This window comes from Triticum urartu, chromosome 2, assembly GCF_003073215.2.
Source record: "Triticum urartu cultivar G1812 chromosome 2, Tu2.1, whole genome shotgun sequence".
NCBI classification, from domain to species: Eukaryota; Viridiplantae; Streptophyta; class Magnoliopsida; order Poales; family Poaceae; genus Triticum; species Triticum urartu.
Window position 1 is genome coordinate 719,452,099 of NC_053023.1, and position 14,874 is coordinate 719,466,972.

Consider the following 14,874-nt stretch of genomic DNA (forward strand, 5'->3'; position numbering starts at 1 on the left):
TCGTGGGTGGAGCCCTGTGTGGACTCGCGCAACCATTACCCTTGGGTGGAGCCCTGTGTGGACTCGCGCAACCGTTACCCTTTGTGGGTTGAAGTCTCCATCAACGTGGATGTAGGATAGCACCACCTATCCGAACCACGGGAAAAACATCCGTGTCTCCAATAGCGTTTGAATTCTCCAAACCCTTCCCTTTACATTCTTGCAAGTTGCATGCTTTACTTTCCGCTGCCTATATACTCTTTGCATGCTTACTTGAATTATGTGATGATTGCTTGACTTGTCCTAAATTAGCTAAAATCTGCCAAGAACTAAAATTGGGAAAAAGTTAAGTTTTTATTTGGTCAAGTAGTCTAATCACCCCCCTCTAGACATACTTTTGATCCTACACTCCCTAGGGGTGGCGGCAGCCCTAGATCCCATCTAGGGTGGCGGCCACAAGGGGGAGAGGGGGAGGCGCACCTGAGGTGGGCCTTAGGGCCCATCTACCCTAGGGTTTGCCCCCCTCCCCTCTTGGAGGCGCCTTGGGCCTTGGTGGGAGGCGCCCCAGCCCACCTAGAGGCTGGTCCCTTCCCACTATAGTCCCATGTATGCCTCTGGGGCTGGTGGCCCCACCTGGTGGACCCCCGGACCCCTCCGGTGGTCCTGGTACACTACCGGTGATGCCCGGAACACTTCCGGTGGCCAAAACCATACTTCCTATATATCAATCTTTACCTCCGGACCATTCCGGAACTCCTCGTGACGTCCGGGATCTCATCCGGGACTCCGAACAACATTCGGTAACCGCGTGCATACTTTCCCTATAACCCTAGCGTCATCGAACTTTAAGTGTGTAGACCCTATGGGTTCGGGAGTCATGCAGATATGGCCGAGACAACTCTCCGGTCAATAATCAACAGCAGGATCTGGATACCCATGTTGGTTCCCACATGCTCCAAGATGATCTCATCGGATGAACCATGATGTCAAGGATTCAATCAATCCTGTATGCAATTCCCTTTGTCCAGCAGTATCGTACTTGCCCGAGATTCGATCGTCGGTATCCCGATACCTTGTTCAATCTCGTTACCGGCAAGTCTCTTTACTCGTTCCGTAACACATCATCCCGTGATCAACTCCTTGGTCACATTGTGCACATTAAGATGATGTCCTACCGAGTGGGCCCAGAGATACCTCTCCGTTTACACGGAGTAACAAATCCCAGTCTCGATTTGTGCCAACCCAACAGACACTTTCGGAGATACCTGTAGTGAACCTTTATAGCCACCCAGTTACGTTGTGACATTTAGCACACCCAGAGCACTCCTACGGTATCCGGGAGTTGCACAATCTCATGGTCTAAGGAAATGATACTTGACATTAGAAAAGCTTTAGCATACGAACTACACGATCTTGTGCTAGGCTTAGGATTGGGTTTGTCCATCACATCATTCTAATGATGTGATCCCGTTATCAACGACATCCAATGTCCATGGTCAAGAAACCGTAACCATCTATTGATCAACGAGCTAGTCAACTAGAGGCTTACTAGGGACATGGTGTTGTCTATTTATCCACACATGTATCTGAGTTTCCTATCAATACAATTCTAGCATGGATAATAAATGATTATCATGAACAATGAAATATGATATAATAATAACTAATTTATTATTGCCTTGAGGGCATATTTCCAACAGTCTCCCACTTGCACTAGAGTTAATAATCTAGTTCACATCGCCATGTGATTAACACTCATAGGTCACATCGCCATGTGACCAACATCCAAAGAGTTTACTAGACTCAATAATCTAGTTCACATCACTATGTGATTAACACTCAATGAGTTCTGGGTTTGATCATGTTATGCTTGTGAGAGAGGTTGTAGTCAACGGGTCTTCCCATATTCAGATCCCTATGTATTTCGCAAAACTTTATGTCATATCATAGATGCTGCTACCACGTTCCACTTGGAGCTATTCCAAATTGTTGCTCCATTATACGTATCTGGTATCTCTACTCAGAGCTATCCGGATAGGTGTTAAGCTTGCATCGACGTAACTCTTTACGTCGAAGTCTTTATCATCTCCATAACCGAGAAACATTTCCTTATTCCTCTAAGGATAATTTCGACCGCTATCTGGTGATCCATTCCTAGATCACCTTTGTACCCTCTTGCCAGACATGTGGCAAGGCACACATTAGGTGCGGTACTTCAGCATGGCATACCGTATAGAGCCTACGACAAGAGCATAGGGGACGATCTTCGTCCTTCTTCTTTCTTCTGCCGTCGATATATTGGACGACTATATTCGGACATCGGAAAGGTTCTGAGTGATTCGGGTATTTTCGGGAGTACCGGGGAGTTATGGGAATTCGTATTGGGCCTTAATGGGCCATACGGGAAAGGAGAGAAAGGCCTCAAAGGGTGGCCGCACCCCTCCCCATGGGCTGGTCCGAATTGGACTAGGGAGGGGGGCGCCCCCTTCCTTCCTTCTCCTTTTCCCTTCCCTTTCCGTCCCTCCTACTCCTACTACTTGGAAGGGATCCTAGTTCTACTAGGAAAGGGGGAATCCTACTCCCGGTGGGAGTAGGACTCCCCTAGGGCGCGCCATAGAGAGGGTCGGCCCTCCCCCTCCTCCACTCCTTTATATACGGGGGCAGGGGGCACCCCAAAAACACAACAATTGATCTCTTGATCTCTTAGCCGTGTGCGGTTCCCCCCTCCACCATAATCCACCTCGATCATATCATAGCGGTGCTTATGTGAAGCCCTGCGTTGGTAGAACATCATCATCGTCACCACGCCGTCGTGCTGACGAAACTCTCCCTCAACCTCGGCTGGATCGGAGTTCGAGGGACGTCATCGAGTTGAACGTGTGCAGAACTCAGAGGTGCCGTGCGTTCGGTACTTGATTGTGAAGACGTACGACTACATCAACCGCATTGTGCTAACGCTTCCGCTTTCGGTCTACGAGGGTACGTGGACACACTCTCCCCTCTCGTTGCTATGCATCACCATAATCTTGAGTGTGCGTAGGAATTTTTTTTTAAATTACTACGTTCCCCATCACTCCGATCCAGCAGAGCTTCACGGGAGAGTTCCGTCAGCACGACGGCGTGATGACGGTGATGATGTTGCTACCAACGCAGGGCTTCGCCTAAGCACCGCTACAATATAACCGAGGTGGAATATGGTGGAGAGGGGCACCGCACACGGCTGGAATAGATAAACATATCAACTTGTGTGTCCTACGGTGCCCCCTGCCCCCGTATATAAAGGAGCAGGGGAGGAGGCGGCCGGCCAGGAGGAGGGCGTGCCAGGGGGGAGTCCTACTCCCACCGGGAGTAGGACTCCTCATTTTCCTTGTTGGAGTAGGAAAGGGAAGGAAGGGAGAGAGGAGGAGAAGGAAAAAGGGGGGCGCCCCCCCCCTCCTTGTCCAATTCGGACTAGAGGGGAGGGGGCACACGGCTTCCCTGGCCGCCCCTCCTCTTCTCCCACTAAGGCCCATGAGGCCCAATTAACTCCCCGGGGGGTTCCGGTAACCCCCCCCCCCCCCCCCCGGTACTCCGGTTTTTATCCGAAACCACTCGGTACACTTCCGATGTCCGAATATAGTCGTCCAATATATCGATCTTTACGTCTCGACCATTTCGAGACTCCTCGTCATGTCCGTGATCATATCTGGGACCCCGAACTACCTTCGGTACATCAAAACACGAAAACTCATAATACCGATTGTCACCAAACTTTAAGCGTGCGGACCCTACGGATTCGAGAACTATGTAGACATGATCGAGACACGTCTCTGGTCAATAACCAATAGCGGAACCTGGATGCTCATATTGGCTCCTACATATTCTACGAAGATCTTTATCGGTCAAACCGCATAACAACATACGTTGTTCCCTTTGTCATCGGTATGTTACTTGCCCGAGATTCGATCGACGGTATCTCAATACCTAGTTCAATCTCGTTACTGGCAAGTCTCTTTACTCATTCCGTAATACATCATTCCGCAACTAACTCATTAGTTACAATGCTTGCAAGGCTTATAGTGATGTGCATTACCGAGTGGGCCCAGAGATACCTCTCCGACAATCGGAGTGACAAATCCTAATCTCAAAATATGCCAACTCAACAAGTACCTTTGGAGACACCTGTAGAGCACCTTTATAATCACCCAGTTACGTTGTGACGTTTGGTAGCACACAAAGTGTTCCTCCGGTAAACGGGAGTTGCATAATCTCATAGTCATAGGAACATGTATAAGTCATGAAGAAAGCAATAGCAACATACTAAACGACCAAGTGCTAAGCTAACGGAATGGGTCAAGTCAATCACATCATTCTCCTAATGATGTGATCCCGTTAATCAAATGACAACTCATGTCTATGGCTAGGAAACATAACCATCTTTGATCAATGAGCTAGTCAAGTAGAGGCATACTAGTGACACTATGTTTGTCTATGTATTCACACATGTATCATGTTTCCGGTTAATACAATTCTAGCATGAATAATAAACATTTATCATGATATAAGGAAATAAATAATAACTTTATTATTGCCTCTAGGGCATATTTCCTTCACTTCCTGCAAGCGACGTAGGTCATCTGGAAAGGTATTATGTGTGGACTTGAGATGCTTAAAAATAGTTTCATTTGGAAAGTTGATGATGGTGCTAATTTAAATATTTGAAGTGATAACTCGCTCCCTAGAGTCTCTGGCCTAAAAACTCTGATAAGAAGAATAGAACCATGCATAATGAGTGTCTGAGTTATTCATAAGTGGTTCTAGGAGATGGGATGAGGTTTTGATCAAGTATCTGTTTTTATCCCCATGATGCTAAGAAAAAATTAAACTTGTGTATTCAGTCTTTGGGAGAGGGAGATTTTATTGCTTGGCACCATGAGGAAAATGGTTTGTTCTCGGTATAGAGTGTGTATAGGCTCGCGCTAAACCTCGAGGACGATAAGGTGGATTTGGGGTACTCCAATGTTGTTGTAAATGGAGAAAGGAGGCTTTGGGATGTTATTTGGAAGGCTAGTATTCCTTAGAAAATCAGAATTTTTGCATGATGTGTTGTGTCAAATAGCTTGGTCATTCAAGTTAAAAGAGTAAAACACCATCAATCTACCATGTGTTGTGTTCGATCTATGGTGTTGAAGATGAAGGCATTTTTCATGCTTTGGTGATATGTTCCAAGGCTCATGCGCTTCGTATGGCATTGAGGGATGAGTGAAATTTGCCAAGCAAAGAGATCTTCAATTTCTCATGGACGGGTTGGTTTGTTATACTTTTGGATCAGGTGAGGTCACTGGTACGTAAGCAAATTATTTTCATTTTATGGAGAGCTTGACGGAATGATTTGATCTTTGGCAAGGGATTGAAAGCTTTATTTGCCTCAATGAATTTTATCCAAAATTACTAGGCATCCTTTTCATCATGTCATGTCAATGCGCGGGTGGAGGTTAGCTACAAAGGTAAGGGGCGGTGGATGGTTTAAGGTCCGTCAATGACGTGCAGAGAAATTTTGTTTCTTGGCAACCTCCCTCATCGAAGTTCATTAAGATAAATGTCGACGCGAGTTGTGTGTAGGCCATTAGCATTGCGAGCGTGGGGATTGTTGTTATAAATCTTACTGGTGAAGTCATCATTTCCTTATGGGATTTTATTGGAGCTTGCAATAGTGTGGATGAAGCGGAACTTGAGGTGTCCCTCTCCGATCTCTATATCGGTATCACCCTGCACAAGCCCGTTATTCTAGAAAGTGGTTGCTTTTTTGTGGCTTCCTTTCTTCCATATGATATTTTTGACAGGTCTTCCATCGTTGATCTTAAGAAGGAAGTATTGGGTGTCTCTAAGTTTTTGCCAAATTTCAAGATCTCTAAAATTAATAGAAAGGTCAATATGATGGCCCACGAGATCATGAAGTTTAGTTTTGTTAATAGGTCCGTGGTGTTCTTCTTAACAATGTTCCGCCCTGTGTAACAAAAACTGTAATGAGTGATTGTATGAACTTTTAATTAAGTAATATATGGGGAGGGGGTTTCCCAAAAAGGGGGGTAATAACACAGAAGTTTGGCATATTTTCATGGATAGCTGATAGGCCATCTGAAAAAGATACAAGCCCTACAAGATTTTTGTAGGTCTAGGTTGATCTTGTTGGTCCTCTAATCTGGTTTTTATTCACCGTGGCCACAAGAACATCTTAGTGCAAAATATCGGCTTAGACATAAGAAAATCTAAGACAACTTAGTTATAGGAAAAAAACATAATTAGTTCAGAAAGTCTGTTTGGGTGTTGTCATCGATGGTTGTTAATGTTGATGGTTGCTGCTACATGTTGCAGTTCACTCTGACAGGACTTTCAGGTCACGTTTTTATTTTTATTTTTATTTGCCTTTTTTCGTGTGTTGTTGTTTTTTTTTTGCGAACTAATTCTTGTATTACTCAATCAAGGTTACATCACGCTCGACAACATCCAACGCATCCTTTGGTCCAGACCCTAGCCACACCATTGTTCTACCCTGAGTCCTACCAAAGTTTGCCAAAGCATGACTAGAGAAATTACAATTTCGACATATATGAGTAATACAAGAGCTACGTTGCGACATGCTAGCTTTAATCTCCTGAACGAGAAACGCGTACTTTGATCTGTTTGTGTCTCTGCTCTTCAACATGTTGACAGCCGTCAAGTTATCACATTCAATATCAATTGGAAGATTGCTCCATTGTAGAGCTAGCATGATCCCCTCACGGATAGCTAAGATTTCACTCTCGAGCACATCATCACATGAGGATAAATGCCTACAGGAGCTGAAGATAATTTCACCCATATGATCCCGCAATAGCATGCCTGTTCCACCTACTCCATCTTGAACAGAACCATCTGTGTTTAGTTTGACTCTCCCAACAGCTGAGGGCCTCCAACAAGTACCCTTTTCTGAACTTTTATTGCATGTGAGTGAGGTACGTGGGAGGTAAAACTGGACAGGGTTTTTGCCTTTAATATGGTCAGCATCAGGATGATCTATAGCAGATTGAAGTGAAGCCAAATAGCTAGAGAGAAATCTGACAGAAACATCAGTTGGAGGTGCAGGTTTGTTATGTACCAATTCGTTTCGCACATACCAGATGCGCCAAAACAGCATGAATATTCGAAGTCGAGTAGGCTCGTCCAGCAGGCATATAAACTGAATGAACCAATCTTCACCAGATATTGTGATAGAGGTCACATCTGGCAATGTCCATTCTTCAGAAACAGCCCTCCATGGCATTCTGGCATTGATACAGGTACAAAAGGTGTGAAAGGAGTCCTCCTCCGATCCGCAAATGGGGCAAGTCGCATCAAGCTCAAGTTTTCTTCTCTTCTTGTTACACCACGTGGCCAATGAGTCTGTAGCGAGTCGCCAAGCGAAGCTCAGAACTTTTGGAGGACACGCACATGACCATAGGGCCTTCCAGCCCTCCCGTCGTCCATCAGGCCGAGAACTTGAAGAAGAAACATGCCCATTGTATAATTCATCCGAAGCTAACTTATAAGCACTCTTGACAGTAAATAAGCCTGATTTCTCTGGTGCCCAAGCAATGAAATCCTCACCAAGACGAAGTGACGGGCGAATTTTCTGGATCTCACAAATGTCAACTGGGAGAAAAAACTGGGCTAGTTTTGCATTGTCCCAACAACCATTGTGGTCCATAAGCTCAGAAACCCATTTGTATCTACATCGTCCTTTTTGCGATATGAGACCACCAGTGGGTTCACGGGCAATCCATCTATCACGCCAAATCCTTACTTTTTCACCATTTGCAATCCTCCACACAATCCTTTTTTTCAATAGTTCAAGACCATGGCACACACCCTGCCAAGTAGACGAAGGATTGCCCGCCCGTAAAGACTGTGTCCTCCAATCTACCGTTCGGGTAGTATTTTGCCTTAAGTAGTCGTGCACACAAGCTATCTGGATAAGCAAGGAGCCGCCAAGCCTGACGGGCTAGTAACGCTTGATTAAATAATCTGAAGTCTCGAAAGCCCAGACCACCTTGGCATTTTGGTCTAGTTATTTTATCCCAAGCATGCCAGTGTGTCTTCCTCTTCCCCTTCTCCACACCCCAAAAATAATTGTGAATCATGCGGGTAAGATCATCACAAACCTATGCATTCTATTCATATAGAGGCCAGGTGTGTGCTTGTGATGATTGTATTCTCTGCGACATTATGAGTCAACAGAAAATGCTCTTTATCAGAAAAAGCTACTCCTACCTCTTTTTTTTTGCGGAGAACCAAAAAAGCGACATCAACTGTGTAATTTAGACCAGCTACCCGGTCAATAAGAACCGTATTCAACTAGGGAGTACTTGCTATCATAGTTCCATGCTTCTCTCCATGCATTTGCCCCCATGGTCGATGGACAAATGGGTGTTTGTCCACACAAACCGCAACAACATGCCGATATTCCTGTGGTACGGCATTGTACTACTGCACGCACCCGAAGAAGTTGAATTTTTTTGCGAGCGGCGAATGTACGTAGGTCTGAACGAATTTGTCTTGTCTCCGGGAGAAATCTCCCGAGTTCCAACGGAGTCAATGCCGTGGATACGCCGAACATATGCCTGCTACGTACCGATCCCACCACTGTACGTACCACCCGGCCCGTGGTTATCAGTCGGCACCATCCCATGTCTCTCGGGCAAGACCATGCAATGTCTTTCAAAAAATCAAAGAGCATGCATGCAAGGGAAAGGGATCAATCAATTTCCACTACGTGCTAACCTAGGAGCACCAATTTAAAACCAGCTAAGCCCACCTAGTAGTGCATCAAAAGCTTTCACCAGTAGAATATTGCGCACACTAGATCTTGTTCCTGTGGCCGGGCATACATCGGAGATCACATATTCTTTTGAGGCCAGGCTTAGTCGTTCGACCGCCGTAACGCACAAGGAGGAGGGAATAATGTTGGCCCTGAACTGTACAGGGCCGTACGAACAGTGGCTAGCTCGCACTAGTTTTAGCTTTTGGCGTGTACAAGGCCCCCCTGTCCCCTCCCTGGTGATGATGATCATATCGTGCTGCTTATCTTAAGACATGTTGGGGCGTACTGTGAGAGTAGAAGCCAGTCCAGATAATTGGGAGGTAGGGTAGGTGCATGGCCAGGTGCCCGGGTGCAGGTGGGCGTGGGAGTTTGGGGGGCGTTGGAACTTGGCCACGGGGCCGGCCGGGCCATGCACCATGTACGTAGGCGCAGTGTATCATATAGCTAGGCTCATCAAAGCTCTCCTGCGCCAGGGGGGCGCGGCTGAGTGGAGGATCTCGCCGCGCGGCGCCAGCTTTGACCAGATGCCCTGTGTTCAAAGCCCAGGCCCCAGGCTCGCACGCACCAAAGGTGGCGCAGTGCGTGTGAACTCAGACGCAGCACGTACTACAACATGCCGTCACCTTTTTTTTTTTCTCAAAAGAGATTATAATCTATTCTATACAAGTTCATCAGAGATACAAAGTATCTTATAAATGTTAATAAATTACATCCAGCTTTCTAGACCGTCGAATGACCATTATATAATTCTGATATTTCTGATAGATGTTCATGTTAGTGTAGCAAGTGTGCTTGCCAAATGTGATACACTATGGCATTGCTTCGTTGGTGAAAAGTTAAATAAAAGTAAGTGTATCATTTGGACGTAACATTTGACGTTATACTTGTTTGTTTGTTTGTTTTGCATGGGCGAAAATGCTTAAGTTTTTCCCTTGAAAATTTATGGGTGCCACTTGGGCGTGACAATGAACATATATATTTGTTTTCAATGTTTTTTGACATTTGTACAATACATTTGGCACGCGGGAGCATGTGCTCTCTAGAGCCAAAATGGATTTCCGAACGAGTAAAATACTTTATTTGTTACTGTCCAATTCGGGACGGAAGGTGTGCATGCATGCAGTCAATAAGGTCCATCCATCAAATCTGAAGAGAGAATATACTATATACTTGCCATGTCGACAGGGCTAGAAAAGGAATGGCCTGGGAGGGAGATGCATGCATGGATGGTGCAACGCCGGACGAGGGAGGAAGAAAGCGTCATTGCTTTTCACGGTCGTTGCACTGTGCCACTTGGCTCAAGGCGTCGGGACACGTACGACCCGCGCCGCTCGTCTTTTTGACGCGCGCCGGATTGGACGTCAGATCCAGGGGCCTCGTGCCCGTGGGGCAGCACATGATCGATGCTGCACTATACCAATTATATCCTAAACTTCCATATCAAAAAAAAAAGTTATCCAACTTGACTAATCAACGTGACATCAAAGCAGACAAGGAACAGTCGCAGATAAGAAACGGTTTAGGGCATTTTCAAAGCTGGCCCGCAAATGTCTCTGGTGTATGTCCGTTTTTATGCCTGGACGTGGTATGTGGACATGATGCAGAAGGAAGTCATTCGAAGTTATTCGCAAATTAATCAGGTTGAGAGGCGAGAGAATAGAGGGGGAACATGCATACGATGGGATTTGTGGTGTGGTGTCCGGTTGGGAGAAGAGAGAGAGGAGAGGAGGATCATGCATGTGAAAAGAGAGAAAAGAGAGAAGATCATACGGAGTCTTTGTGTTGGTCAAGTGCATGTCTAGACTTCGGCAAAATTCCCCCACGTTTGTTTCTAGGATACCGAAATCTGTATGTCTGAACTGTTCATAAGGGAGCATTTGAGCTCGGGAACAGAATATGACTTTTGCGAAGGAAGTATGTTCCTTCGGTAAACAAACCATGTTGTCTTTCTTTTTCTTCCTAAAATCAAAGTTGACTTTTTATCATCATCTTTTGCTCAGTCAATCTATCCCTTTACATTGTCTTCTCAGTTATCTCACTCGCCCACAGTCTACAACAGTTCCGCCTTGCCTCTCGTGCCTTACTCAACCACCATTTTTGTCGGTCCTACTGTTGCCTCAAGCCATCGATCCCTCCACCCCGCCCCCCTAGAGTCACAAGTTTCTTCTCCGGTGTAGTTTCGCACCCCAACCCTATTCCGCACCACGGACACAAAACTACATCATTGCCACTGCTCCCTGTCCTCGCAGTCTCAAACTCAACACAAGCCCTCTGGCATCACATCATTGTTGCTCATGCTTCAGGCCATGCCCGCCCGCCCGCCCGTTGTCGCTGCCCCCCTCATCGCCTTATTCACCCAGATACTCATGTGTTGCTTCAAGCTTATTGCGCTTTAGAAGAAAAAAAGTGCCTACCGCCTAGAAAATGCACATAAAAAATTGGAAGTGTATATTATGGAGGTGGTTAATCATATCGTGTACTCCATTTCAAATAAGTTTGTCCAAGTTCATAGAGAGAAAAAAATCTACATCTACAATGTCAAACACACATCATTACTTCATTAGACGCATCATGATGCGTATTTCATATTACATTTTTTTTGTAATGTAGATAAAGATAATTTTTCTATGCATTTAGACAAAAATTATGAAGCCTGACTTTTGGGAAAATATTTGCAACTGAGGTTTTGTTGCAGTTTTTATTTTGGCAACATAGGCTTTGTTGTAGAATTTCTTTTTCCATCTTTATCTTTTGCAACATAGCTAATGTTACAGAAGAAACTTGTGCAACATTGTCGATGTTGCAGAAAAAAATCATCGGGAGCCCGCGGCATGTCACGTGGGCCACGTGTTGTGCGAGCGAGGTGGCGGATGGGATCCAAGAAATCAGCCGGTTGAGGGGAATCATTTCCCTTATAATTTGCCGACATGGAATTTTGGGCACGAAGTCCCTCCAGAGTCTCCCTTCTTTTTCATGACGATTCCTCTGTTGACAATTCAAACGTGACACGATCACCGGATCACATGAGAACGTGAGAAGTACGACCCATTTGATCAGCCCAACATTGATGGATGATGTTAGTGAAGCGGTTAGCTCGGTCCTTGACGGGTCGCCAGCTCGGGGAGCCCAGGTGTCGGACCCTGTTGCGGCAGCGGCACGTACGTACGCACAAGGCGTCGTGGTCGAGCGCGTGAGCCTGTCGTTGCCCGGTCGCCACGCGCGCCATCGAACCGGAACAGCGACCGTTCGTGACCGATCGCAACCGCAGCTCGATCCGTTGCGATCCCCGGCGGGTCCCCGTTGCCGGCCGGCCGCGATCGACGACTTGGGCACGCACGGCGCAACAAACGACCCACGGCGATGGATGGATGGATGCGCGGCGCCGATCGGTTGCCATCGCTCACCGGCCGGCGGCTAAAGCTGTGCGCGCCAGCAGCCAGCTGCTGCTGCAGCAGGACACGGCGGCCCCTTTCGGCGGGGACGGGTGGCCGGAGGCGTCGCCACCACGTCTGCCGCCGCGCCGACCGCCAGAGAGAAGGTGTCGGGAGGGAGTGCGTGGGGCCGTGCCGGGCACCGTTCCGTTGGGTGTCGACGCGGGCTTTCACATCTGCCCGTGTGCCGCCCCGGCCCTGCCCGGGTTGCCTGCCTGGAAATGGCACGCCTGGACCATACGTACGGGCGGCGACGGCGACGGCGACGCGATCGGTCTGGCGACGTACGTACGGCCTCGATCGCGGCCGGCCCACGGTGCTGGCGCCCCGCGGTTGCGATCGGCAGCGACGGGGCCGGGCTCGGCCTGTCGTCGACATGTCCCCGGCCTGCGACGTGCCGCCATTACCTTCTTGCTCGCTCCACCTCCACATCAGTACGTACGTACGGTCCCCGATCGACTCCACCACGGACGTCCCAGCTGGAGCGATGGGCCGAGGCGGACGGCACGGCACGTACGGCTCCAGACGCCGCAATCACGCACGTACGCACGCCCCGCGGCCGCCTGCGCCCTGGCCTGACGTACCGTACGTGCATGCAGCTGGGGTCTGGTCGATCTGGTTTTTCCTTGCAGTCACACCAACCGCCTGCACGACGCGGTCAGACCGGCCGTGCCCATCACCCACCGGTGCTATTGCTAACTGTCGCGTACAGTATGTCAGTATGCAGTAGCAGCAACGTTTACATCGGTGCGTACATGCATGCACGTTGTCCGTAGATATCTGTCCCGTCCCGTCTCACGGCAATGTCGCTGTACCAGGCCGGCCAACGCAGACAAAAGAAACCAGCAGGCAGCAGTGTGTTGCTGCCGCCCGGTGTGTACGTGTCTGCAGACAGGCGCGTACACGGCGTGTAACAATGTAGCGTACGGGGGGACGTGGGAGACGGCAGGAATGGCCATGCAGGTGAGGCTGTCGGCAGTCGGCAGTCGGCTACCACCACCAGCCTCTCCTGTAGCTGTATGGATGGATAAGTGGAACATACGGGACGGTGCATGGACTACAGGTGAGCAGACTGTCTACCGAGATCAACGACGCTTACTAACTGTCACGGCCCCGCCTGATCATGCTTTAATTCTTATGGATCGTTGTCTGCCGTTGATCATCATGTGGATTATCATTGTCTCAGGTTCACATTGTAAGGTAGGTGCAGCCGTACATGCATCACAGTTTGAGAGTAGACGTGTAAACAAACAAGAGCTATAGACAGGCCATGCAAGGGTCCGCTCACAGTTTTGAACAGGTAGGTGGAAAACATGCATATATTATCTTCCCACGAAGGCTGCAGCTTCTTATTACTTGAGAATCATCACTGATCCCTCCGTTTACAAGTGCAACTTCACTGACTCACTGACCCAACTCCGACACAGGGAATTGCCACATAAGATAGGAAACATGTATTTCTGTTATATACACAAGTATAAAAACACAAGAGAAATCGTAACCTGCACTGAGAAAAATGTTGCAGCCGTGCAGGTGATACCAAACTCCAGTCACAGGTTTTCCGAGGTTTAAATAAGTCTAGCTTTTTCTTCTTCTGAAAACGTGAAGGGACAAGTGCTCTGGCAATTCATAAGAGAATGGATCGAGTTCATAAGAAAAACGGGTCGATAACCTCGCAAACATCTATCAGGCCATCCAAAACTCTAATCAAGGTGATAAATTACTGGGCAACAGTTTAATTGACCCTGAGGGCTGAGGCCAACAGCATGTACAACCCATAATTAGTCAAAACGATTGACAAGTTCTTTCTTGCACGAGCTTGAGCCATTTTAACGCAGTCAATTACAAATCAATGCTTTGGGTGAAATGCTACAGGTAAAGATAAAAAATTAGTTCAAGGTATCTTCATAATCTACAAGATCCACATCGTCCCAAACAAGTCAGTGGTGCTTGTGCAATCCATGTGACATTTTGAACTTACACTGAGGTTACATGGACAATCCTGGCTGAATCACTCATATCTGTGGTTCCATACAAAATTTAACTGGGAGTAGCAAGCTCTGACACCAGTGTCAAATACTCAAATTCCACCGTCTCCCTAGATAAACATGATGGTCACAAACTGCAAACATGTTCGAGCACATGCTGATCTATGGATCAATAAGGACTCTTGTGAAATTTAGTTGACAACTTGGCAATGCATTTTTATCATGTTGAGGAAGAACATCTAGTATTCGGTGTTCGGCTATTCTGCTGTTTGCTAGCCAAAGAATTAATCTGTATTTTTATACAACAGTCGTCCCTTGCCCACACTGAGGAAATTCCCAACAGCCAACCACTGCTATGTGGACCCCCTAAGGACTAGCTTCATCTAACTAGTTTCAGGCAAGCTCCCCTCAGGTTGGGACAGTTACACCTGGTAGAATTTACAACAGATTATCACCGATTCCAACAGTTTGGGGATTGTTTTAGAGTAAGCATAAATTTTCAAATACCTGAGAAAGCGTTTGCAGCTTAATAATCTGGACACCTTTTGTTACCTAGCTGATTTGTCCTAGTTCTAGGCAAGCAAGTTCAACAAGGTGTATTGTTGGCCAAAGCCTATATCAGAAATATATATAGAAACCAGTGACCCTGAGATATGGG